Raw genomic sequence first — 27,362 nt, 5'->3', positions numbered from 1 at the left:
AGCCCACAAAGGTGTAACTGGACTGCTTCTTTAAATTGACACCAGATCCGGTGACCTTTGGGACATGGTTTGACCCCCTTAGGAAAGTGCTATCATCATGAAACGTTCAGATCACTTACAACTCAATAGATTCTACCTTCCTGTAACAGTTCTGCCTGATTGGACCTTGTTTTCACACAAATGAACCCAGAATGATGTCAAATTGTGCTTCGTGCAACATAATTCTGGGTGCCATTTACAAACCATAAGTGCTAATGACTCCATTCCTTTTTGTGGTTGTAGGGGCTGTTGATTGGAGTACACTAAAACAAACCTGATCTCTCTAGGACATTCAGACGCCAAGTTATAAGCCCACAAATGTGTAACTGGACTACTTCTTTAAATTGACACCAGATCCGGTGACGTTTGGGACATGGTTTGACCCCCTTAGGAATGTGCGATCATCATGAAACGTTCAGATCACTTACAACTCAGTAGATTCTACCTTCCTGTAACGTTTCAGCCTGATTGGACCTTGTTTTCACACAAATGGACCCAGAATGATGTGAAATTGTGCTTTGTGCAACATAATTCTGGGTGCCATTTACAAACCATAAGTGCTAATGACTCCATTCCTTTTTGTGGTTGTAGGGGCTGTTGATTGGAGTACACTAAAACAAACCTGATCTCTCTAGGACATTCAGAAGCCAAGTTATAAGCCCACAAATGTGTAACTGGACTACTTCTTTAAAGTGACACCAGGCCTGGTGACCTTTGGGACATGGTTTTACCCCATATAGGAATGTGCGATCATCATGAAACGTTCAGATCACTTACAACTCAATAGATTCTACCTTCTTGTAACGTTTCAGCCTGATTGGACCTTGTTTTCACACAAATGAACCCAGAATGATGTGAAATTGTGCTTCGTGCAACATAATTCTGGGTGCCATTTAAAAACCATAAGTGCTAATGACTCCATTCCTTTTTGTGGTAATGGGGGCTGTTAATTGGAGTACTCTAAAATAAACCTGACCTCTCTAGGATATTCAGAAGCCAAGTTATAAGTCCACAAAGGTGTAACTGGACTACTTCTTTAAATTGATACCAGATCCGGTGACCTTTGGGACATGGTTTGACCCCCTTAGGAAAGTGCTATCATCATGAAACGTTCAGATCACGTACAACTCAATAGATTCTACCTTCCTGTAACGTTTCTGCCTGATTGGACCTTGTTTTCACACAAATGAACCCAGAATGATGTGAAATTGTGCTTCGTGCAACATAATTCTGGATGCCATTCAAAAACCATAAGTGCTAATGACACCATTCCTTTTTGTGGTTGTAGGGGCTGTTGATTGGAGTACACAAAAAAATACCTGATCTCTCTAGGACATTCAGAAGCAAAGTTATAAGCCCACAAAGGTGTAACTGGACTACTTCTTTAAATTGACACCAGATCCGGTGACCTTTGGGACATGGTTTGACCCCCTTAGGAAAGTGCTATCATCATGAAACGTTCAGATCACTTACAACTCAATAGATTCTACCTTCTTGTAACGTTTCAGCCTGATTGGACCTTGTTTTCACACAAATGGACCCAGAATGATGTGAAATTGTGCTTCGTGCAACATAATTCTGCGTGCCATTTAAAAACCATAAGTGCTAATGGCTCCATTCCTTTTTGTGGTTGTAGGGGCTGTTAATTGGAGTACTCTAAAACAAACCTGACCTCTCTAGGATATTCAGAAGCCAAGTTATAAGCCCACAAAGGTGTAACTGGACTACTTCTTTAAAGTGACACGAAGCCCGGTGACCTTTGGGACATGGTTTGACCCCCTATAGGAATGTGTAATCATCATGAAACGTTCAGATCACTTACAACTCAATAGATTCTACCTTCTTGTAACGTTTCAGCCTGATTGGACCTTGTTTTCACACAAATGGACCCAGAATGATGTGAAATTGTGCTTCGTGCAACATAATTCTGGGTGCCATTTACAAACCATAAGTGCTAATGACTCCATTCCTTTTTGTGGTTGTAGGGGCTGTTGATTGGAGTACACTAAAACAAACCTGATCTCTCTAGGACATTCAGAAGCCAAGTTATAAGCCCACAAATGTGTAACTGGACTACTTCTTTAAATTGACACCAGATCCGGTGACGTTTGGGACATGGTTTGACCCCCTTAGGACAGTGCTATCATCATGAAACGTTCAGATCACTTACAACTAAATAGATTCTACCTTCCTGTAACGTTTCAGCCTGATTGGACCTTGTTTTCACACAAATGGACCCAGAATGATGTGAAATTGTGCTTTGTGCAACATAATTCTGGGTGCCATTTACAAACCATAAGTGCTAATGACTCCATTCCTTTTTGTGGTTGTAGGGGCTGTTGATTGGAGTACACTAAAACAAACCTGATCTCTCTAGTACATTCAGAAGCCAAGTTATAAGCCCACAAAGGTGTAACTGGACTGCTTCTTTAAATTGACACCAGATCCGGTGACCTTTGGGACATGGTTTGACCCCCTTAGGAAAGTGCTATCATCATGAAACGTTCAGATCACTTACAACTCAATAGATTCTACCTTCCTGTAACAGTTCTGCCTGATTGGACCTTGTTTTCAAACAAATGAACCCAGAATGATGTCAAATTGTGCTTCGTGCAACATAATTCTGGGTGCCATTTACAAACCATAAGTGCTAATGACTCCATTCCTTTTTGTGGTTGTAGGGGCTGTTGATTGGAGTACACTAAAACAAACCTGATCTCTCTAGGACATTCAGACGCCAAGTTATAAGCCCACAAATGTGTAACTGGACTACTTCTTTAAATTGACACCAGATCCGGTGACGTTTGGGACATGGTTTGACCCCCTTAGGAATGTGCGATCATCATGAAACGTTCAGATCACTTACAACTCAGTAGATTCTACCTTCCTGTAACGTTTCAGCCTGATTGGACCTTGTTTTCACACAAATGGACCCAGAATGATGTGAAATTGTGCTTTGTGCAACATAATTCTGGGTGCCATTTACAAACCATAAGTGCTAATGACTCCATTCCTTTTTGTGGTTGTAGGGGCTGTTGATTGGAGTACACTAAAACAAACCTGATCTCTCTAGGACATTCAGAAGCCAAGTTATAAGCCCACAAATGTGTAACTGGACTACTTCTTTAAAGTGACACCAGGCCTGGTGACCTTTGGGACATGGTTTTACCCCATATAGGAATGTGCGATCATCATGAAACGTTCAGATCACTTACAACTCAATAGATTCTACCTTCTTGTAACGTTTCAGCCTGATTGGACCTTGTTTTCACACAAATGGACCCAGAATGATGTGAAATTGTGCTTCGTGCAACATAATTCTGCGTGCCATTTAAAAACCATAAGTACTAATGGCTCCATTCCTTTTTGTGGTTGTAGGGGCTGTTAATTGGAGTACTCTAAAACAAACCTGACCTCTCTAGGATATTCAGAAGCCAAGTTATAAGCCCACAAAGGTGTAACTGGACTACTTCTTTAAAGTGACACGAAGCCCGGTGACCTTTGGGACATGGTTTGACCCCCTATAGGAATGTGTAATCATCATGAATTGTTCAGATCACTTACAACTCAATAGATTCTACCTTCTTGTAACGTTTCAGCCTGATTGGACCTTGTTTTCACACAAATGGACCCAGAATGATGTGAAATTGTGCTTCGTGCAACATAATTCTGGGTGCCATTTACAAACCATAAGTGCTAATGACTCCATTCCTTTTTGTGGTTGTAGGGGCTGTTGATTGGAGTACACTAAAACAAACCTGATCTCTCTAGGACATTCAGAAGCCAAGTTATAAGCCCACAAATGTGTAACTGGACTACTTCTTTAAATTGACACCAGATCCGGTGACGTTTGGGACATGGTTTGACCCCCTTAGGACAGTGCTATCATCATAAAACGTTCAGATCACTTACAACTAAATAGATTCTACCTTCCTGTAACGTTTCAGCCTGATTGGACCTTGTTTTCACACAAATGGACAAAGAATGATGTGAAATTGTGCTTTGTGCAACATAATTCTGGGTGCCATTTACAAACCATAAGTGCTAATGACTCCATTCCTTTTTGTGGTTGTAGGGGCTGTTGATTGGAGTACACTAAAACAAACCTGATCTCTCTAGTACATTCAGAAGCCAAGTTATAAGCCCACAAAGGTGTAACTGGACTGCTTCTTTAAATTGACACCAGATCCGGTGACCTTTGGGACATGGTTTGACCCCCTTAGGAAAGTGCTATCATCATGAAACGTTCAGATCACTTACAACTCAATAGATTCTACCTTCCTGTAACGTTTCTGCCTGATTGGACCTTGTTTTCACACAAATGAACCCAGAATGATGTCAAATTGTGCTTCGTGCAACATAATTCTGGGTGCCATTTACAAACCATAAGTGCTAATGACTCCATTCCTTTTTGTGGTTGTAGGGGCTGTTGATTGGAGTACACTAAAACAAACCTGATCTCTCTAGGACATTCAGACGCCAAGTTATAAGCCCACAAATGTGTAACTGGACTACTTCTTTAAATTGACACCAGATCCGGTGACGTTTGGGACATGGTTTGACCCCCTTAGGAATGTGCGATCATCATGAAACGTTCAGATCACTTACAACTCAGTAGATTCTACCTTCCTGTAACGTTTCAGCCTGATTGGACCTTGTTTTCACACAAATGAACCCAGAATGATGTGAAATTGTGCTTCGTGCAACATAATTCTGGGTGCCATTTAAAAACCATAAGTGCTAATGGCTCCATTCCTTTTTGTGGTTGTAGGGGCTGTTAATTGGAGTACACTAAAATAAACCTGATCTCTCTAGGACATTCAGAAGCCAAGTTATAAGCCCACAAATGTGTAACTGGACTACTTCTTTAAAGTGACACCAGGCCTGGTGACCTTTGGGACATGGTTTGACCCCCTATAGGAATGTGCGATCATCATGAAACGTTCAGATCACTTACAACTCAATAGATTCTACCTTCTTGTAACGTTTCAGCCTGATTGGACCTTGTTTTCACACAAATGAACCCAGAATGATGTGAAATTGTGCTTCGTGCAACATAATTCTGGGTGCCATTTAAAAACCATAAGTGCTAATGACTCCATTCCTTTTTGGGGTAATGGGGGCTGTTACTTGGAGTACTCTAAAACAAACCTTACCTCTCTAGGATATTCAGTAGCCAAGTTATAAGCCCACAAAGGTGTAACTGGACTACTTCTTTAAATTCACACCAGATCCGGTGACCTTTGGGACATGGTTTGACCCCCTTAGGAAAGTGCTATCATCATGAAACGTTCAGATCACTTACAACTCAATAGATTCTACCTTCCTGTAACGTTTCTGCCTGATTGGACCTTGTTTTCACACAAATGAACCCAGAATGATGTGAAATTGTGCTTCGTGCAACATAATTCTGGGTGCCATTTAAAAACCATAAGTGCTAATGACACCATTCCTTTTTGTGGTCGTATGGGCTGTTGATTGGAGTACACTAAAACAAACCTGATCTCTCTAGGACATTCAGAAGCAAAGTTATAAGCCCACAAATGTGTAACTGGACTACTTCTTTAAAGTGACACCAGGCCTGGTGACCTTTGGGACATGGTTTTACCCCCTATAGGAATGTGCGATCATCATGAAACGTTCAGATCACTTACAACTCAATAGATTCTACCTTCTTGTAACGTTTCAGCCTGATTGGACCTTGTTTTCACACAAATGGACCCAGAATGATGTGAAATTGTGCTTCGTGCAACATAATTCTGCGTGCCATTTAAAAACCATAAGTGCTAATGGCTCCATTCCTTTTTGTGGTTGTAGGGGCTGTTAATTGGAGCACTCTAAAACAAACCTGACCTCTCTAGGATATTCAGAAGCCAAGTTATAAGCCCACAAAGGTGTAACTGGACTACTTCTTTAAATTGACACCAGATCCGGTGACGTTTGGGACATGGTTTGACCCCCTTAGGACAGTGCTATCATCATGAAACGTTCAGATCACTTACAACTCAATAGATTCTACCTTCCTGTAACGTTTCAGCCTGATTGGACCTTGTTTTCACACAAATGGACCCAGAATGATGTGAAATTGTGCTTCGTGCAACATAATTCTGCGTGCCATTTAAAAACCATAAGTGCTAATGGCTCCATTCCTTTTTGTGGTTGTAGGGGCTGTTAATTGGAGTACTCTAAAACAAACCTGACCTCTCTAGGATATTCAGAAGCCAAGTTATAAGCCCACAAAGGTGTAACTGGACTACTTCTTTAAAGTGACACGAAGCCCGGTGACCTTTGGGACATGGTTTGACCCCCTATAGGAATGTGTAATCATCATGAATTGTTCAGATCACTTACAACTCAATAGATTCTACCTTCTTGTAACGTTTCAGCCTGATTGGACCTTGTTTTCACACAAATGGACCCAGAATGATGTGAAATTGTGCTTCGTGCAACATAATTCTGGGTGCCATTTACAAACCATAAGTGCTAATGACTCCATTCCTTTTTGTGGTTGTAGGGGCTGTTGATTGGAGTACACTAAAACAAACCTGATCTCTCTAGGACATTCAGAAGCCAAGTTATAAGCCCACAAATGTGTAACTGGACTACTTCTTTAAATTGACACCAGATCCGGTGACGTTTGGGACATGGTTTGACCCCCTTAGGACAGTGCTATCATCATGAAACGTTCAGATCACTTACAACTAAATAGATTCTACCTTCCTGTAACGTTTCAGCCTGATTGGACCTTGTTTTCACACAAATGGACCCAGAATGATGTGAAATTGTGCTTCGTGCAACATAATTCTGGGTGCCATTTACAAACCATAAGTGCTAATGACTCCATTCCTTTTTGTGGTTGTAGGGGCTGTTGATTGGAGTACACTAAAACAAACCTGATCTCTCTAGTACATTCAGAAGCCAAGTTATAAGCCCACAAAGGTGTAACTGGACTGCTTCTTTAAATTGACACCAGATCCGGTGACCTTTGGGACATGGTTTGACCCCCTTAGGAAAGTGCTATCATCATGAAACGTTCAGATCACTTACAACTCAATAGATTCTACCTTCCTGTAACGTTTCTGCCTGATTGGACCTTGTTTTCACACAAATGAACCCAGAATGATGTCAAATTGTGCTTCGTGCAACATAATTCTGGGTGCCATTTACAAACCATAAGTGCTAATGACTCCATTCCTTTTTGTGGTTGTAGGGGCTGTTGATTGGAGTACACTAAAACAAACCTGATCTCTCTAGGACATTCAGACGCCAAGTTATAAGCCCACAAATGTGTAACTGGACTACTTCTTTAAATTGACACCAGATCCGGTGACGTTTGGGACATGGTTTGACCCCCTCAGGAATGTGCGATCATCATGAAACGTTCAGATCACTTACAACTCAGTAGATTCTACCTTCCTGTAACGTTTCAGCCTGATTGGACCTTGTTTTCACACAAATGAACCCAGAATGATGTGAAATTGTGCTTCGTGCAACATAATTCTGGGTGCCATTTAAAAACCATAAGTGCTAATGGCTCCATTCCTTTTTGTGGTTGTAGGGGCTGTTAATTGGAGTACACTAAAATAAACCTGATCTCTCTAGGACATTCAGAAGCCAAGTTATAAGCCCACAAATGTGTAACTGGACTACTTCTTTAAAGTGACACCAGGCCTGGTGACCTTTGGGACATGGTTTGACCCCCTATAGGAATGTGCGATCATCATGAAACGTTCAGATCACTTACAACTCAATAGATTCTACCTTCTTGTAACGTTTCAGCCTGATTGGACCTTGTTTTCACACAAATGAACCCAGAATGATGTGAAATTGTGCTTCGTGCAACATAATTCTGGGTGCCATTTAAAAACCATAAGTGCTAATGACACCATTCCTTTTTGTGGTCATATGGGCTGTTGATTGGAGTACACTAAAACAAACCTGATCTCTCTAGGATATTCAGTAGCCAAGTTATAAGCCCACAAAGGTGTAACTGGACTACTTCTTTAAATTGACACCAGATCCGGTGACCTTTGGGACATGGTTTGACCCCCTTAGGAAAGTGCTATCATCATGAAACGTTCAGATCACTTACAACTCAATAGATTCTACCTTCCTGTAACGTTTCTGCCTGATTGGACCTTGTTTTCACACAAATGAACCCAGAATGATGTGAAATTGTGCTTCGTGCAACATAATTCTGGGTGCCATTTAAAAACCATAAGTGCTAATGACACCATTCCTTTTTGTGGTCGTATGGGCTGTTGATTGGAGTACACTAAAACAAACCTGATCTCTCTAGGACATTCAGAAGCAAAGTTATAAGCCCACAAATGTGTAACTGGACTACTTCTTTAAAGTGACACCAGGCCTGGTGACCTTTGGGACATGGTTTTACCCCCTATAGGAATGTGCGATCATCATGAAACGTTCAGATCACTTACAACTCAATAGATTCTACCTTCTTGTAACGTTTCAGCCTGATTGGACCTTGTTTTCACACAAATGGACCCAGAATGATGTGAAATTGTGCTTCGTGCAACATAATTCTGGGTGCAATTTACAAGCCATAAGTGCTAATGACTCCATTCCTGTTTGTGGTTGTAGGGGCTGTTGATTGGAGTACACTAAAACAAACCTGATCTCTCTAGGACATTCAGAAGCCAAGTTATAAGCCCACAAATGTGTAACTGGACTACTTCTTTAAATTGACACCAGATCCGGTGACGTTTGGGACATGGTTTGACCCCCTTAGGACAGTGCTATCATCATGAAACGTTCAGATCACTTACAACTCAATAGATTCTACCTTCCTGTAACGTTTCAGCCTGATTGGACCTTGTTTTCACACAAATGGACCCAGAATGATGTGAAATTGTGCTTCGTGCAACATAATTCTGGGTGCCATTTACAAACCATAAGTGCTAATGACTCCATTCCTTTTTGTGGTTGTAGGGGCTGTTGATTGGAGTACACTAAAACAAACCTGATCTCTCTAGTACATTCAGAAGCCAAGTTATAAGCCCACAAAGGTGTAACTGGACTGCTTCTTTAAATTGACACCAGATCCGGTGACCTTTGGGACATGGTTTGACCCCCTTAGGAAAGTGCTATCATCATGAAACGTTCAGATTACTTACAACTCAATAGATTCTACCTTCTTGTAACGTTTCAGCATGATTGGACCTTGTTTTCACACAAATGAACCCAGAATGATGTGAAATTGTGCTTCGTGCAACATAATTCTGGGTGCCATTTAAAAACCATAAGTGCTAATTACTCCATTCCTTTTTGTGGTTGTAGGGGCTGTTGATTGGAGTACACTAAAACAAACCTGATCTCTCTAGGACATGCAGAAGCCAAGTTATAAGCCCACAAATGTGTAACTGGACTACTTCTTTAAATTGACACCAGATCCGGTGACCTTTGGGACATGGTTTGACCCCTTATAGGAATGTGCGATCATCATGAAACGTTCAGATCACTTACAACTCAATAGATTCTACCTTCCTGTAACGTTTCAGCCTGATTGGACCTTGTTTTCACACAAATGAACCCAGAATGATGTGAAATTGTGCTTCGTGCAACATAATTCTGGGTGCCATTTAAAATCCATAAGTGCTAATGGCTCCATTCCTTTTTGTGGTTGTAGGGGCTGTTAATTGGAGTACACTAAAACAAACCTGACCTCTCTAGGATATTCAGAAGCCAAGTTATAAGCCCACAAAGGTGTAACTGGACTACTTCTTTAAAGTGACACGAAGCCCGGTGACCTTTGGGACATGGTTTGACCCCCTATAGGAATGTGTAATCATCATGAAACGTTCAGATCACTTACAACTCAATAGATTCTACCTTCTTGTAACGTTTCAGCCTGATTGGACCTTGTTTTCACACAAATGGACCCAGAATAATGTGAAATTGTGCTTCGTGCAACATAATTCTGGGTGCCATTTACAAACCATAAGTGCTAATGACTCCATTCCTTTTTGTGGTTGTAGGGGCTGTTGATTGGAGTACACTAAAACAAACCTGATCTCTCTAGGACATTCAGAAGCCAAGTTATAAGCCCACAAATGTGTAACTGGACTACTTCTTTAAATTGACACCAGATCCGGTGACGTTTGGGACATGGTTTGACCCCCTTAGGACAGTGCTATCATCATGAAACGTTCAGATCACTTACAACTCAATAGATTCTACCTTCCTGTAACGTTTCAGCCTGATTGGACCTTGTTTTCACACAAATGGACCCAGAATGATGTGAAATTGTGCTTCGTGCAACATAATTCTGGGTGCCATTTACAAACCATAAGTGCTAATGACTCCATTCCTTTTTGTGGTTGTAGGGGCTGTTGATTGGAGTACACTAAAACAAACCTGATCTCTCTAGGACATTCAGAAGCCAAGTTATAAGCCAACAAAGGTGTAACTGGACTACTTCTTTAAAGTGACACCAGGCCCGGCGACCTATGGGACATGGTTTGAGTCCCTATAGGAATGTGCAATAATCATGAAACGTTCAGATCACTTACAACTCAATGGATTCTACCTTCTTGTAACGTTTCAGCATGATTGGACCTTGTTTTCACACAAATGAACCCAGAATGATGTGAAATTGTGCTTCGTGCAACATAATTCTGGGTGCCATTTAAAAACCATAAGTGCTAATTACTCCATTCCTTTTTGTGGTTGTAGGGGCTGTTGATTGGAGTACACTAAAACAAACCTGATCTCTCTAGGACATGCAGAAGCCAAGTTATAAGCCCACAAATGTGTAACTGGACTACTTCTTTAAATTGACACCAGATCCGGTGACCTTTGGGACATGGTTTGACCCCTTATAGGAATGTGCGATCATCATGAAACGTTCAGATCACTTACAACTCAATAGATTCTACCTTCCTGTAACGTTTCAGCCTGATTGGACCTTGTTTTCACACAAATGAACCCAGAATGATGTGAAATTGTGCTTCGTGCAACATAATTCTGGGTGCCATTTAAAATCCATAAGTGCTAATGGCTCCATTCCTTTTTGTGGTTGTAGGGGCTGTTAATTGGAGTACACTAAAATAAACCTGATCTCTCTAGGACATTCAGAAGCCAAGTTATAAGCCCACAAAGGTGTAACTGGACTACTTATTTAAAGTGACACCAAGCCCGGTGACCTTTGGGACATGGTTTGACCCCCTATAGGAATGTGCCATCATCATGAAACGTTCCGATCACTTACAACTCAATAGATTCTACCTTCTTGTAACGTTTCAGCCTGATTGGACCTTGTTTTCACACAAATGAACCCAGAATGATGTGAAATTGTGCTTCGTGCAACATAATTCTGGGTGCCATTTAAAAACCATAAGTGCTAATGACTCCATTCCTTTTTGTGGTAATGGGGGCTGTTAATTGGAGTACTCTAAAATAAACCTAACCTCTCTAGGATATTCAGAAGCCAAGTTATAAGTCCACAAAGGTGTAACTGGACTACTTTTTTAAATTGATACCAGATCCGGTGACCTTTGGGACATGGTTTGACCCCCTTAGGAAAGTGCTATCATCATGAAACGTTCAGATCATGTACAACTCAATAGATTCTACCTTCCTGTAACGTTTCTGCCTGATTGGACCTTGTTTTCACACAAATGAACCCAGAATGATGTGAAATTGTGCTTCGTGCAACATAATTCTGGGTGCCATTCAAAAACCATAAGTGCTAATGACACCATTCCTTTTTGTGGTTGTAGGGGCTGTTGATTGGAGTACACTAAAAAAAACCTGATCTCTCTAGGACATTCAGAAGCAAAGTTATAAGCCCACAAAGGTGTAACTGGACTACTTCTTTAAATTGACACCAGATCCGGTGACCTTTGGGACATGGTTTGACCCCCTTAGGAAAGTGCTATCATCATGAAACGTTCAGATCACTTACAACTCAATAGATTCTACCTTCTTGTAACGTTTCAGCCTGATTGGACCTTGTTTTCACACAAATGAACCCAGAATGATGTGAAATTGTGCTTCGTGCAACATAATTCTGGGTGCCATTTACAAACCATAAGTGCTAATGACTCCATTCCTTTTTGTGGTTGTAGGGGCTGTTGATTGGAGTACACTTAAACAAACCTGATCTCTCTAGGACATTCAGAAGCCAAGTTATAAGCCCACAAATGTGTAACTGGACTACTTCTTTAAAGTGACACCAGGCCTGGTGACCTTTGGGACATGGTTTGACCCCCTATAGGAATGTGCGATCATCATGAAACGTTCAGATCACTTACAACTCAATAGATTCTACCTTCTTGTAACGTTTCAGCCTGATTGGACCTTGTTTTCACACAAATGAACCCAGAATGATGTGAAATTGTGCTTCGTGCAACATAATTCTGGGTGCCATTTAAAAACCATAAGTGCTAATGACACCATTCCTTTTTGTGGTCATATGGGCTGTTGATTGGAGTACACTAAAACAAACCTGATCTCTCTAGGATATTCAGTAGCCAAGTTATAAGCCCACAAAGGTGTAACTGGACTACTTCTTTAAATTGACACCAGATCCGGTGACCTTTGGGACATGGTTTGACCCCCTTAGGAAAGTGCTATCATCATGAAACGTTCAGATCACTTACAACTCAATAGATTCTACCTTCCTGTAACGTTTCTGCCTGATTGGACCTTGTTTTCACACAAATGAACCCAGAATGATGTGAAATTGTGCTTCGTGCAACATAATTCTGGGTGCCATTTAAAAACCATAAGTGCTAATGACACCATTCCTTTTTGTGGTCGTATGGGCTGTTGATTGGAGTACACTAAAACAAACCTGATCTCTCTAGGACATTCAGAAGCAAAGTTATAAGCCCACAAATGTGTAACTGGACTACTTCTTTAAAGTGACACCAGGCCTGGTGACCTTTGGGACATGGTTTTACCCCCTATAGGAATGTGCGATCATCATGAAACGTTCAGATCACTTACAACTCAATAGATTCTACCTTCTTGTAACGTTTCAGCCTGATTGGACCTTGTTTTCACACAAATGGACCCAGAATGATGTGAAATTGTGCTTCGTGCAACATAATTCTGGGTGCAATTTACAAGCCATAAGTGCTAATGACTCCATTCCTGTTTGTGGTTGTAGGGGCTGTTGATTGGAGTACACTAAAACAAACCTGATCTCTCTAGGACATTCAGAAGCCAAGTTATAAGCCCACAAATGTGTAACTGGACTACTTCTTTAAATTGACACCAGATCCGGTGACGTTTGGGACATGGTTTGACCCCCTTAGGACAGTGCTATCATCATGAAACGTTCAGATCACTTACAACTCAATAGATTCTACCTTCCTGTAACGTTTCAGCCTGATTGGACCTTGTTTTCACACAAATGGACCCAGAATGATGTGAAATTGTGCTTCGTGCAACATAATTCTGGGTGCCATTTACAAACCATAAGTGCTAATGACTCCATTCCTTTTTGTGGTTGTAGGGGCTGTTGATTGGAGTACACTAAAACAAACCTGATCTCTCTAGTACATTCAGAAGCCAAGTTATAAGCCCACAAAGGTGTAACTGGACTGCTTCTTTAAATTGACACCAGATCCGGTGACCTTTGGGACATGGTTTGACCCCCTTAGGAAAGTGCTATCATCATGAAACGTTCAGATTACTTACAACTCAATAGATTCTACCTTCTTGTAACGTTTCAGCATGATTGGACCTTGTTTTCACACAAATGAACCCAGAATGATGTGAAATTGTGCTTCGTGCAACATAATTCTGGGTGCCATTTAAAAACCATAAGTGCTAATTACTCCATTCCTTTTTGTGGTTGTAGGGGCTGTTGATTGGAGTACACTAAAACAAACCTGATCTCTCTAGGACATGCAGAAGCCAAGTTATAAGCCCACAAATGTGTAACTGGACTACTTCTTTAAATTGACACCAGATCCGGTGACCTTTGGGACATGGTTTGACCCCTTATAGGAATGTGCGATCATCATGAAACGTTCAGATCACTTACAACTCAATAGATTCTACCTTCCTGTAACGTTTCAGCCTGATTGGACCTTGTTTTCACACAAATGAACCCAGAATGATGTGAAATTGTGCTTCGTGCAACATAATTCTGGGTGCCATTTAAAATCCATAAGTGCTAATGGCTCCATTCCTTTTTGTGGTTGTAGGGGCTGTTAATTGGAGTACACTAAAACAAACCTGACCTCTCTAGGATATTCAGAAGCCAAGTTATAAGCCCACAAAGGTGTAACTGGACTACTTCTTTAAAGTGACACGAAGCCCGGTGACCTTTGGGACATGGTTTGACCCCCTATAGGAATGTGTAATCATCATGAAACGTTCAGATCACTTACAACTCAATAGATTCTACCTTCTTGTAACGTTTCAGCCTGATTGGACCTTGTTTTCACACAAATGGACCCAGAATAATGTGAAATTGTGCTTCGTGCAACATAATTCTGGGTGCCATTTACAAACCATAAGTGCTAATGACTCCATTCCTTTTTGTGGTTGTAGGGGCTGTTGATTGGAGTACACTAAAACAAACCTGATCTCTCTAGGACATTCAGAAGCCAAGTTATAAGCCCACAAATGTGTAACTGGACTACTTCTTTAAATTGACACCAGATCCGGTGACGTTTGGGACATGGTTTGACCCCCTTAGGACAGTGCTATCATCATGAAACGTTCAGATCACTTACAACTCAATAGATTCTACCTTCCTGTAACGTTTCAGCCTGATTGGACCTTGTTTTCACACAAATGGACCCAGAATGATGTGAAATTGTGCTTCGTGCAACATAATTCTGGGTGCCATTTACAAACCATAAGTGCTAATGACTCCATTCCTTTTTGTGGTTGTAGGGGCTGTTGATTGGAGTACACTAAAACAAACCTGATCTCTCTAGGACATTCAGAAGCCAAGTTATAAGCCAACAAAGGTGTAACTGGACTACTTCTTTAAAGTGACACCAGGCCCGGCGACCTATGGGACATGGTTTGAGTCCCTATAGGAATGTGCAATAATCATGAAACGTTCAGATCACTTACAACTCAATGGATTCTACCTTCTTGTAACGTTTCAGCATGATTGGACCTTGTTTTCACACAAATGAACCCAGAATGATGTGAAATTGTGCTTCGTGCAACATAATTCTGGGTGCCATTTAAAAACCATAAGTGCTAATTACTCCATTCCTTTTTGTGGTTGTAGGGGCTGTTGATTGGAGTACACTAAAACAAACCTGATCTCTCTAGGACATGCAGAAGCCAAGTTATAAGCCCACAAATGTGTAACTGGACTACTTCTTTAAATTGACACCAGATCCGGTGACCTTTGGGACATGGTTTGACCCCTTATAGGAATGTGCGATCATCATGAAACGTTCAGATCACTTACAACTCAATAGATTCTACCTTCCTGTAACGTTTCAGCCTGATTGGACCTTGTTTTCACACAAATGAACCCAGAATGATGTGAAATTGTGCTTCGTGCAACATAATTCTGGGTGCCATTTAAAATCCATAAGTGCTAATGGCTCCATTCCTTTTTGTGGTTGTAGGGGCTGTTAATTGGAGTACACTAAAATAAACCTGATCTCTCTAGGACATTCAGAAGCCAAGTTATAAGCCCACAAAGGTGTAACTGGACTACTTATTTAAAGTGACACCAAGCCCGGTGACCTTTGGGACATGGTTTGACCCCCTATAGGAATGTGCCATCATCATGAAACGTTCCGATCACTTACAACTCAATAGATTCTACCTTCTTGTAACGTTTCAGCCTGATTGGACCTTGTTTTCACACAAATGAACCCAGAATGATGTGAAATTGTGCTTCGTGCAACATAATTCTGGGTGCCATTTAAAAACCATAAGTGCTAATGACTCCATTCCTTTTTGTGGTAATGGGGGCTGTTAATTGGAGTACTCTAAAATAAACCTAACCTCTCTAGGATATTCAGAAGCCAAGTTATAAGTCCACAAAGGTGTAACTGGACTACTTTTTTAAATTGATACCAGATCCGGTGACCTTTGGGACATGGTTTGACCCCCTTAGGAAAGTGCTATCATCATGAAACGTTCAGATCATGTACAACTCAATAGATTCTACCTTCCTGTAACGTTTCTGCCTGATTGGACCTTGTTTTCACACAAATGAACCCAGAATGATGTGAAATTGTGCTTCGTGCAACATAATTCTGGGTGCCATTCAAAAACCATAAGTGCTAATGACACCATTCCTTTTTGTGGTTGTAGGGGCTGTTGATTGGAGTACACTAAAAAAAACCTGATCTCTCTAGGACATTCAGAAGCAAAGTTATAAGCCCACAAAGGTGTAACTGGACTACTTCTTTAAATTGACACCAGATCCGGTGACCTTTGGGACATGGTTTGACCCCCTTAGGAAAGTGCTATCATCATGAAACGTTCAGATCACTTACAACTCAATAGATTCTACCTTCTTGTAACGTTTCAGCCTGATTGGACCTTGTTTTCACACAAATGAACCCAGAATGATGTGAAATTGTGCTTCGTGCAACATAATTCTGGGTGCCATTTACAAACCATAAGTGCTAATGACTCCATTCCTTTTTGTGGTTGTAGGGGCTGTTGATTGGAGTACACTTAAACAAACCTGATCTCTCTAGGACATTCAGAAGCCAAGTTATAAGCCCACAAATGTGTAACTGGACTACTTCTTTAAAGTGACACCAGGCCTGGTGACCTTTGGGACATGGTTTTACCCCCTATAGGAATGTGCGATCATCATGAAACGTTCAGATCACTTACAACTCAATAGATTCTACCTTCTTGTAACGTTTCAGCCTGATTGGACCTTGTTTTCACACAAATGGACCCAGAATGATGTGAAATTGTGCTTCGTGCAACATAATTCTGCGTGCCATTTAAAAACCATAAGTGCTAATGGCTCCATTCCTTTTTGTGGTTGTAGGGGCTGTTAATTGGAGTACTCTAAAACAAACCTGACCTCTCTAGGATATTCAGAAGCCAAGTTATAAGCCCACAAAGGTGTAACTGGACTGCTTCTTTAAATTGACACCAGATCCGGTGACCTTTGGGACATGGTTTGACCCCCTTAGGAAAGTGCTATCATCATGAAACGTTCAGATCACTTACAACTCAATAGATTCTACCTTCCTGTAACGTTTCTGCCTGATTGGACCTTGTTTTCACACAAATGAACCCAGAATGATGTCAAATTGTGCTTCGTGCAACATAATTCTGGGTGCCATTTACAAACCATAAGTGCTAATGACTCCATTCCTTTTTGTGGTTGTAGGGGCTGTTGATTGGAGTACACTAAAACAAACCTGATCTCTCTAGGACATTCAGAAGCCAAGTTATAAGCCCACAAATGTGTAACTGGACTACTTCTTTAAATTGACACCGGATCCGGTGACGTTTGGGACATGGTTTGACCCCCTTAGGAATGTGTGATCATCATGAAACGTTCAGATCACTTACAACTCAGTAGATTCTACCTTCTTGTAACGTTTCAGCCTGATTGGACCTTGTTTTCACACAAATGAACCCAGAATGATGTGAAATTGTGCTTCGTGCAACATAATTCTGGGTGCCATTTAAAAACCATAAGTGCTAATGGCTCCATCCCTTTTTGTGGTTGTAGGGGCTGTTAATTGGAGTACACTAAAATAAACCTGATCTCTCTAGGACATTCAGAAGCCAAGTTATAAGCCCACAAATGTGTAACTGGACTACTTCTTTAAAGTGACACCAGGCCTGGTGACCTTTGGGACATGGTTTGACCCCCTATAGGAATGTGCGATCATCATGAAACATTCAGATCACTTACAACTCAATAGATTCTACCTTCTTGTAACGTTTCAGCCTGATTGGACCTTGTTTTCACACAAATGAACCCAGAATGATGTGAAATTGTGCTTCGTGCAACATAATTCTGGGTGCCATTTAAAAACCATAAGTGCTAATGACTCCATTCCTTTTTGTGGTAATGGGGGCTGTTACTTGGAGTACTCTAAAACAAACCTGACCTCTCTAGGATATTCAGTAGCCAAGTTATAAGCCCACAAATGTGTAACTGGACTACTTCTTTAAATTGACACCAGATCCGGTGACCTTTGGGACATGGTTTGACCCCCTTAGGAAAGTGCTATCATCATGAAACGTTCAGATCACTTACAACTCAATAGATTCTACCTTCCTGTAACGTTTCTGCCTGATTGGACCTTGTTTTCACGCAAATGAAAACAGAATGATGTGAAATTGTGCATCGTGCAACATAATTCTGGGTGCCATTTAAAAACCATAAGTGCTAATGACACCATTCCTTTTTGTGGTTGTATGGGCTGTTGATTGGAGTACACTAAAACAAACCTGATCTCTCTAGGACATTCAGAAGCAAAGTTATAAGCCCACAAAGGTGTAACTGGACTACTTCTTTAAATTGACACCAGATCCGGTGACCTTTGGGACATGGTTTGACCCCCTTAGGAAAGTGCTATCATCATGAAACGTTCAGATCCCTTACAACTCAATAGATTCTACCTTCCTGTAACGTTTCTGCCTGATTGGACCTTGTTTTCACACAAATGAACGCAGAATGATGTGAAATTGTGCTTCGTGCAACATAATTCTGGGTGCCATTTAAAAACCATAAGTGCTAATGACTCCATTCCTTTTTGGGGTTGTAGGGGCTGTTGATTGGAGTACACTAAAACAAACCTGATCACTCTAGGACATGCAGAAGCCAAGTTATAAGCCCACAAAGGTGTAACTGGACTACTTCATTAAATTGACACCAGATCCGGTGACCTTTGGGACATGGTTTGACCCCTTATAGGAATGTGCGATCATCATGAAACATTCAGATCACTTACAACTCAATAGATTCTACCTTCTTGTAACGTTTCAGCCTGATTGGACCTTGTTTTCACACAAATGGACCCAGAATGATGTGAAATTGTGCTTAGTGCAACATCATTCTGGGTGCCATTTACAAACCATAAGTGCTAATGACTCCATTCCTTTTAGTGGTTGTAGGGGCTGTTGATTGGAGTACACTAAAACAAACCTGATCTCTCTAGGACATTCAGAAGCCAAGTTATAAGCCCACAAATGTGTAACTGGACTACTTCTTTAAAGTGACACCAGGCCTGGTGACCTTTGGGACATGGTTTTACCCCCTATAGGAATGTGCGATCATCATGAAACGTTCAGATCACTTACAACTCAATATATTCTACCTTCTTGTAACGTTTCAGCCTGATTGGACCTTGTTTTCACACAAATGGACCCAGAATGATGTGAAATTGTGCTTCGTGCAACATAATTCTGGGTGCCATTTAAAAACCATAAGTTCTAATGGCTCCATTCCTTTTTGTGGTTGTAGGGGCTGTTAATTTGAGTACTCTAAAACAAACCTGACCTCTCTAGGATATTCAGAAGCCAAGTTATAAGTCCACAAAGGTGTAACTGGACTACTTCTTTAAAGTGACACCAAGCCCGGTGACCTTTGGGACATGGTTTGACCCCCTATAGGAATGTGTGATCATCATGAAACGTTCAGATCACTTACAACTCAATAGATTCTACCTTCTTGTAACGTTTCAGCCTGATTGGACCTTGTTTTCACACAAATGGACAAAGAATGATGTGAAATTGTGCTTTGTGCAACATAATTCTGGGTGCCATTTACAAACCATAAGTGCTAATGACTCCATTCCTTTTTGTGGTTGTAGGGGCTGTTGATTGGAGTACACTAAAACAAACCTGATCTCTCTAGAACATTCAGAAGCCAAGTTATAAGCCCACAAATGTGTAACTGGACTACTTCTTTAAATTGACACCGGATCCGGTGACGTTTGGGACATGGTTTGACCCCCTTAGGACAGTGCTATCATCATGAAACGTTCAGATCACTTACAACTCAATAGATTCTACCTTCCTGTAACGTTTCAGCCTGATTGGACCTTGTTTTCACACAAATGGACCCAGAATGATGTGAAATTGTGCTTCGTGCAACATAATTCTGGGTGCCATTTACAAACCATAAGTGCTAATGACTCCATTCCTTTTTGTGTTTGTAGGGGCTGTTGATTGGAGTACACTTAAACAAACCTGATCTCTCTAGGACATTCAGAAGCCAAGTTATAAGCCCACAAATGTGTAACTGGACTACTTCTTTAAAGTGACACCAGGCCTGGTGACTTTTGGGACATGGTTTTACCCCCTATAGGAATGTGCGATCATCATGAAACGTTCAGATCACTTACAACTCAATAGATTCTACCTTCTTGTAACGTTTCAGCCTGATTGGACCTTGTTTTCACACAAATGGACCCAGAATGATGTGAAATTGTGCTTCGTGCAACATAATTCTGGGTGCCATTTAAAAACCACAAGTGCTAATGGCTCCATTCCTTTTTGTGGTTGTAGGGGCTGTTAATTGGAGTACTCTAAAACAAACCTGACCTCTCTAGGATATTCAGAAGCCAAGTAATAAGCCCACAAAGGTGTAACTGGACTACTTCTTTAAAGTGACACCAAGCCCGGTGACCTTTGGGACATGGTTTGACCCCCTTTAGGAATGTGTAATCATCATGAAACGTTCAGATCACTTACAACTCAATAGATTCTACCTTCTTGTAACGTTTCAGCCTGATTGGACCTTGTTTTCACACAAATGGACCCAGAATGATGTGAAATTGTGCTTCGTGCAACATAATTCTGGGTGCCATTTAAAAACCATAAGTTCTAATGGCTCCATTCCTTTTTGTGGTTGTAGGGGCTGTTAATTTGAGTACTCTAAAACAAACCTGACCTCTCTAGGATATTCAGAAGCCAAGTTATAAGTCCACAAAGGTGTAACTGGACTACTTCTTTAAAGTGACACCAAGCCCGGTGACCTTTGGGACATGGTTTGACCCCCTATAGGAATGTGTGATCATCATGAAACGTTCAGATCACTTACAACTCAATAGATTCTACCTTCTTGTAACGTTTCAGCCTGATTGGACCTTGTTTTCACACAAATGAACCCAGAATGATGTGAAATTGTGCTTCGTGCAACATAATTCTGGGTGCCATTTACAAACCATAAGTGCTAATGGCTCCATTCCTTTTTGTGGTTGTAGGGGCTGTTGATTGGAGTACACTAAAACAAACCTGATCTCTCTAGGACATTCAGAAGCCAAGTTATAAGCCCACAAATGTGTAACTGGACTACTTCTTTAAATTGACACCAGATCCGGTGACCTTTGGGACATGGTTTGACCCCCTTAGGAAAGTGCTATCATCATGAAACCTTCAGATCACTTACAACTCAATAGATTCTACCTTCCTGTAACGTTTCAGCCTGATTGGACCTTGTTTTCACACAAATGGACCCAGAATGATGTGAAATTGTGCTTCGTGCAACATAATTCTGGGTGCCATTTAAAAACCATAAGTGCTAATGGCTCCATTCCTTTTTGTGGTTGTAGGGGCTGTTAATTGGAGTACTCTAAAACAAACCTGACCTCTCTAGGATATTCAGAAGCCAAGTTATAAGCCCACAAAGGAGTAACTGGACTACTTCTTTAAAGTGACACCAAGCCCGGTGACCTTTGGGACATGGTTTGACCCCCTATAGGAATGTGTGATCATCATGAAACGTTCAGATCACTTACAACTCAATAGATTCTACCTTCTTGTAACGTTTCAGCCTGATTGGACCTTGTTTTCACACAAATGGACCCAGAATGATGTGAAATTGTGCTTTGTGCAACATAATTCTGGGTGCCATTTACAAACCATAAGTGCTAATGACTCCATTCCTTTTTGTGGTTGTAGGGGCTGTTGATTGGAGTACACTAAAACAAACCTGATCTCTCTAGAACATTCAGAAGCCAAGTTATAAGCCCACAAATGTGTAACTGGACTACTTCTTTAAATTGACACCGGATCCGGTGACGTTTGGGACATGGTTTGACCCCCTTAGGACAGTGCTATCATCATGAAACGTTCAGATCACTTACAACTCAATAGATTCTACCTTCCTGTAACGTTTCAGCCTGATTGGACCTTGTTTTCACACAAATGGACCCAGAATGATGTGAAATTGTGCTTCGTGCAACATAATTCTGGGTGCCATTTACAAACCATAAGTGCTAATGACTCCATTCCTTTTTGTGTTTGTAGGGGCTGTTGATTGGAGTACACTTAAACAAACCTGATCTCTCTAGGACATTCAGAAGCCAAGTTATAAGCCCACAAATGTGTAACTGGACTACTTCTTTAAAGTGACACCAGGCCTGGTGACTTTTGGGACATGGTTTTACCCCCTATAGGAATGTGCGATCATCATGAAACGTTCAGATCACTTACAACTCAATAGATTCTACCTTCTTGTAACGTTTCAGCCTGATTGGACCTTGTTTTCACACAAATGGACCCAGAATGATGTGAAATTGTGCTTCGTGCAACATAATTCTGGGTGCCATTTAAAAACCACAAGTGCTAATGGCTCCATTCCTTTTTGTGGTTGTAGGGGCTGTTAATTGGAGTACTCTAAAACAAACCTGACCTCTCTAGGATATTCAGAAGCCAAGTAATAAGCCCACAAAGGTGTAACTGGACTACTTCTTTAAAGTGACACCAAGCCCGGTGACCTTTGGGACATGGTTTGACCCCCTTTAGGAATGTGTAATCATCATGAAACGTTCAGATCACTTACAACTCAATAGATTCTACCTTCTTGTAACGTTTCAGCCTGATTGGACCTTGTTTTCACACAAATGGACCCAGAATGATGTGAAATTGTGCTTCGTGCAACATAATTCTGGGTGCCATTTACAAACCATAAGTGCTAATGACTCCATTCCTTTTTGTGGTTGTAGGGGCTGTTGATTGGAGTACACTAAAACAAACCTGATCTCTCTAGGACATTCAGAAGCCAAGTTATAAGCCCACAAATGTGTAACTGGACTACTTCTTTAAATTGACACCAGATCCGGTGACGTTTGGGACATGGTTTGACCCCCTTAGGAAAGTGCTATCATCATGAAACGTTCAGATCACTTACAACTCAATAGATTCTACCTTCCTGTAACGTTTCAGCCTGATTGGACCTTGTTTTCACACAAATGGACCCAGAAGGATGTGAAATTGTGCTTCGTGCAACATAATTCTGGGTGCCATTTACAAATCATAAGTGCTAATGACTCCATTCCTTTTTGTGGTTGTAGGGGCTGTTGATTGGAGTACACTAAAACAAACCTGATCTCTCTAGGACATTCAGAAGCCAAGTTATAAGCCCACAAAGGTGTAACTGGACTGCTTCTTTAAATTGACACCAGATCCGGTGACCTTTGGGACATGGTTTGACCCCCTTAGGAAAGTGCTATCATCACGAAACGTTCAGATCACTTACAACTCAATAGATTCTACCTTCCTGTAACGTTTCTGCCTGATTGGACCTTGTTTTCACACAAATTAACCCAGAATGATGTGAAATTGTGCTTCGTGCAACATAATTCTGGGTGGCATTTAAAAACCATAAGTGCTAATGACTCCATTCCTTTTTGTGGTTGTAGGGGCTGTTGATTGGAGTACACTAAAACAAACCTGATCTCTCTAGGACATGCAGAAGCCAAGTTATAAGCCCACAAATGTGTAACTGGACTACTTTAAATTGACACCAGATCCGGTGACCTTTGGGACATGGTTTGACCCCTTATAGGAATGTGTGATCATCATGAAACAGTCAGATCACTTACAACTCAATAGATTCTACCTTCTTGTAACGTTTCAGCCTGATTGGACCTTGTTTTCACACAAATGGACCCAGAATGATGTGAAATTGTGCTTAGTGCAACATCATTCTGGGTGCCATTTACAAACCATAAGTGCTAATGACTCCATTCCTTTTTGTGGTTGTAGGGGCTGTTGATTGGGGTACACTAAAACAAACCTGATCTCTCTAGGACATTCAGAAGCCAAGTTATAAGCCCACAAATGTGTAACTGGACTACTTCTTTAAAGTGACACCAGGCCTGGTGACCTTTGGGACATGGTTTGACCCCCTATAGGAATGTGCGATCATCATGAAACGTTCAGATCACTTACAACTCAATAGATTCTACCTTCTTGTAACGTTTCAGCCTGATTGGACCTTGTTTTCACACAAATGGACCCAGAATGATGTGAAATTGTGCTTCGTGCAACATAATTCTGGGTGCCATTTAAAAACCATAAGTGCTAATGGCTCCATTCCTTTTTGTGGTTGTAGGGGCTGTTGATTGGAGTACACTAAAACAAACCTGATCCCTCTAGGACATTCAGAAGCCAAGTTATAAGCCCACAAATGTATACCTGGACTACTTCGTTAAAGTGACACCAGGCCTGGTGACCTTTGGGACATGGTTTGACCCCCTATAGGAATGTGCGATCATCATGAAACGTTATAATCACTTACTACTCAATAGATTCTACCTTCTTGTAACGTTTCAGCCTGATTGGACCTTGTTTTTACACAAATGAACCCAGAATGATGTAAAATTGTGCTTCGTGCAACTTAATTCTGGGTGCCATTTAAAAACCATAAGTGCTAATGACTCCATTCCTTTTTGTGGTTGTAGGGGCTGTTGATTGGAGTACACTGAAACAAACCTGATCTCTCTAGGACATTCAGAAGCCAAGTTATAAGCCCACAAAGGTGTAACTGGACTGCTTCTTTAAATTGACACCAGATCCGGTGACCTTTGGGACATGGTTTGACCCCCTTAGGAAAGTGCTATCATCATGAAACGTTCAGATCACTTACAACCCAATAGATTCTACCTTCCTGTAACGTTTCTGCCTGATTGGACCTTGTTTTCACACAAATGAACCCAGAATGATGTGAAATTGTGCTTCGTGCAACATAATTCTGGGTGCCCTTTAAAAACCATAAGTGCTAATGACTCCATTCCTTTTTGTGGTTGTAGGGGCTGTTGATTGGAGTACACTAAAACAAACCTGATCTCTCTAGGACATGCAGAAGCCAAGTTATAAGCCCACAAATGTGTAACTGGACTACTTTAAATTGACACCAGATCCGGTGACCTTTGGGACATGGTTTGACCCCTTATCGGAATGTGCGATCATCATGAAACATTCAGATCACTTACAACTCAATAGATTCTACCTTCTTGTAACGTTTCAGCCTGATTGGACCTTGTTTTCACACAAATGGACCCAGAATGATGTGAAATTGTGCTCAGTGCAACATAATTCTGGGTGCAATTTACAAACCATAAGTGCTAATGACTCCATTCCTTTTTGTGGTTGTAGGGGCTGTTGATTGGAGTACACTAAAACAAACCTGATCTCTCTAGGACATTCAGAAGCCAAGTTATAAGCCCACAAATGTGTAACTGGACTACTTCTTTAAAGTGACACCAGGCCTTTTGACCTTTGGGACATGGTTTTACACCCTATAGGAATGTGCGATCATCATGAAACGTTCAGATCACTTATAACTCAATAGATTCTACCTTGTTGTAACGTTTCAGCCTGATTGGACCTTGTTTTCACACAAATGGACCCAGAATGATGTGAAATTGTGCTTCGTGCAACATAATTCTGGGTGCCATTTAAAAACCATAAGTGCTAATGGCTCCATTCCTTTTTGTGGTTGTAGGGGCTGTTGATTGGAGTACACTAAAACAAACCTGATCTTGCTAGGACATTCAGAAGCCAAGTTATAAGCCCACAAATGTGTAACTGGACTACTTCTTTAAATTGACACCAGATCCGGTGACCTTTGGGACATGGTTTGACCCCCTTAGGAAAGTGCTATCATCATGAAACCTTCAGATCACTTACAACTCAATAGATTCTACCTTCCTGTAACGTTTCAGCCTGATTGGACCTTGTTTTCACACAAATGGACCCAGAATGATGTGAAATTGTGCTTCGTGCAACATAATTCTGGGTGCCATTTAAAAACCATAAGTGCTAATGGCTCCATTCCTTTTTGTGGTTGTAGGGGCTGTTAATTGGAGTCCTCTAAAACAAACCTGACCTCTCTAGGATATTCTGAAGCCAAGTTATAAGCCCACAAAGGTGTAACTGGACTACTTCTTTAAAGTGACACCAAGCCCGGTGACCTTTGGGACATGGTTTGACCCCCTATAGGAATGTGTGATCATCATGAAACGTTCAGATCACTTACAACTCAATAGATTCTACCTTCCTGTAACGTTTCAGCCTGATTAGACCTAGTTTTCACACAAATGGACCCAGAATGATGTGAAATTGTGCTTCGTGCAACATAATTCTGGGTGCCATTTACAAACCATAAGCGCTAATGACTCCATTCCTTTTTGTGGTTGTAGGGGCTGTTGATTGGAGTACACTAAAACAAACCTGATCTCTCTAGGACATTCAGAAGCCAAGTTATAAGCCCACAAAGGTGTAACTGGACTGCTTCTTTAAATTGACACCAGATCCGGTGACCTTTGGGACATGGTTTGACCCCCTTAGGAAAGTGCTATCATCATGAAACGTTCAGATCACTTACAACTCAATAGATTCTACCTTCCTGTAACGTTTCTGCCTGATTGGACCTTGTTTTCACACAAATGAACCCAGAATGATGTGAAATTGTGCTTTGTGCAACATAATTCTGGGTGGCATTTAAAAACCATAAGTGCTAATGACTCCATTCCTTTTTGTGGTTGTAGGGGGTGTTGATTAGAGTACACTAAAACAAACCTGATCTCTCTAGGACATGCAGAAGCCAAGTTATAAGCCCACAAATGTGTAACTGGACTACTTCTTTAAAGTGACACCAGGCCTGGTGACCTTTGGGACATGGTTTTACCCCCTATAGGAATGTGCGATCATCATGTAACGTTCAGATCACTTACAACTCAATATATTCTTCCTTCTTGTAACGTTTCAGCCTGATTGGACCTTGTTTTCACACAAATGGACCCAGAATGATGTGAAATTGTGCTTCGTGCAACATAATTCTGGGTGCCATTTAAAAACCATAAGTGCTAATGGCTCCATTCCTTTTTGTGGTTGTAGGGGCTGTTAATTGGAGTACTCTAAAACAAACCTGACCTCTCTAGGATATTCAGAAGCCAAGTAATAAGCCCACAAAGGTGTAACTGGACTACTTCTTTAAAGTGACACCAAGCCCGGTGACCTTTGGGACATGGTTTGACCCCCTATAGGAATGTGTGATCATCATGAAACGTTCAGATCACTTACAACTCAATGGATTCTACCTTCTTGTAACGTTTCAGCCTGATTGGACCTTGTTTTCACACAAATGG

Source organism: Nothobranchius furzeri, chromosome 6 (genome assembly GCF_043380555.1).
Source record: "Nothobranchius furzeri strain GRZ-AD chromosome 6, NfurGRZ-RIMD1, whole genome shotgun sequence".
Lineage (NCBI taxonomy): Eukaryota > Metazoa > Chordata > Actinopteri > Cyprinodontiformes > Nothobranchiidae > Nothobranchius > Nothobranchius furzeri.
This window is presented reverse-complemented; position numbering follows the sequence as displayed.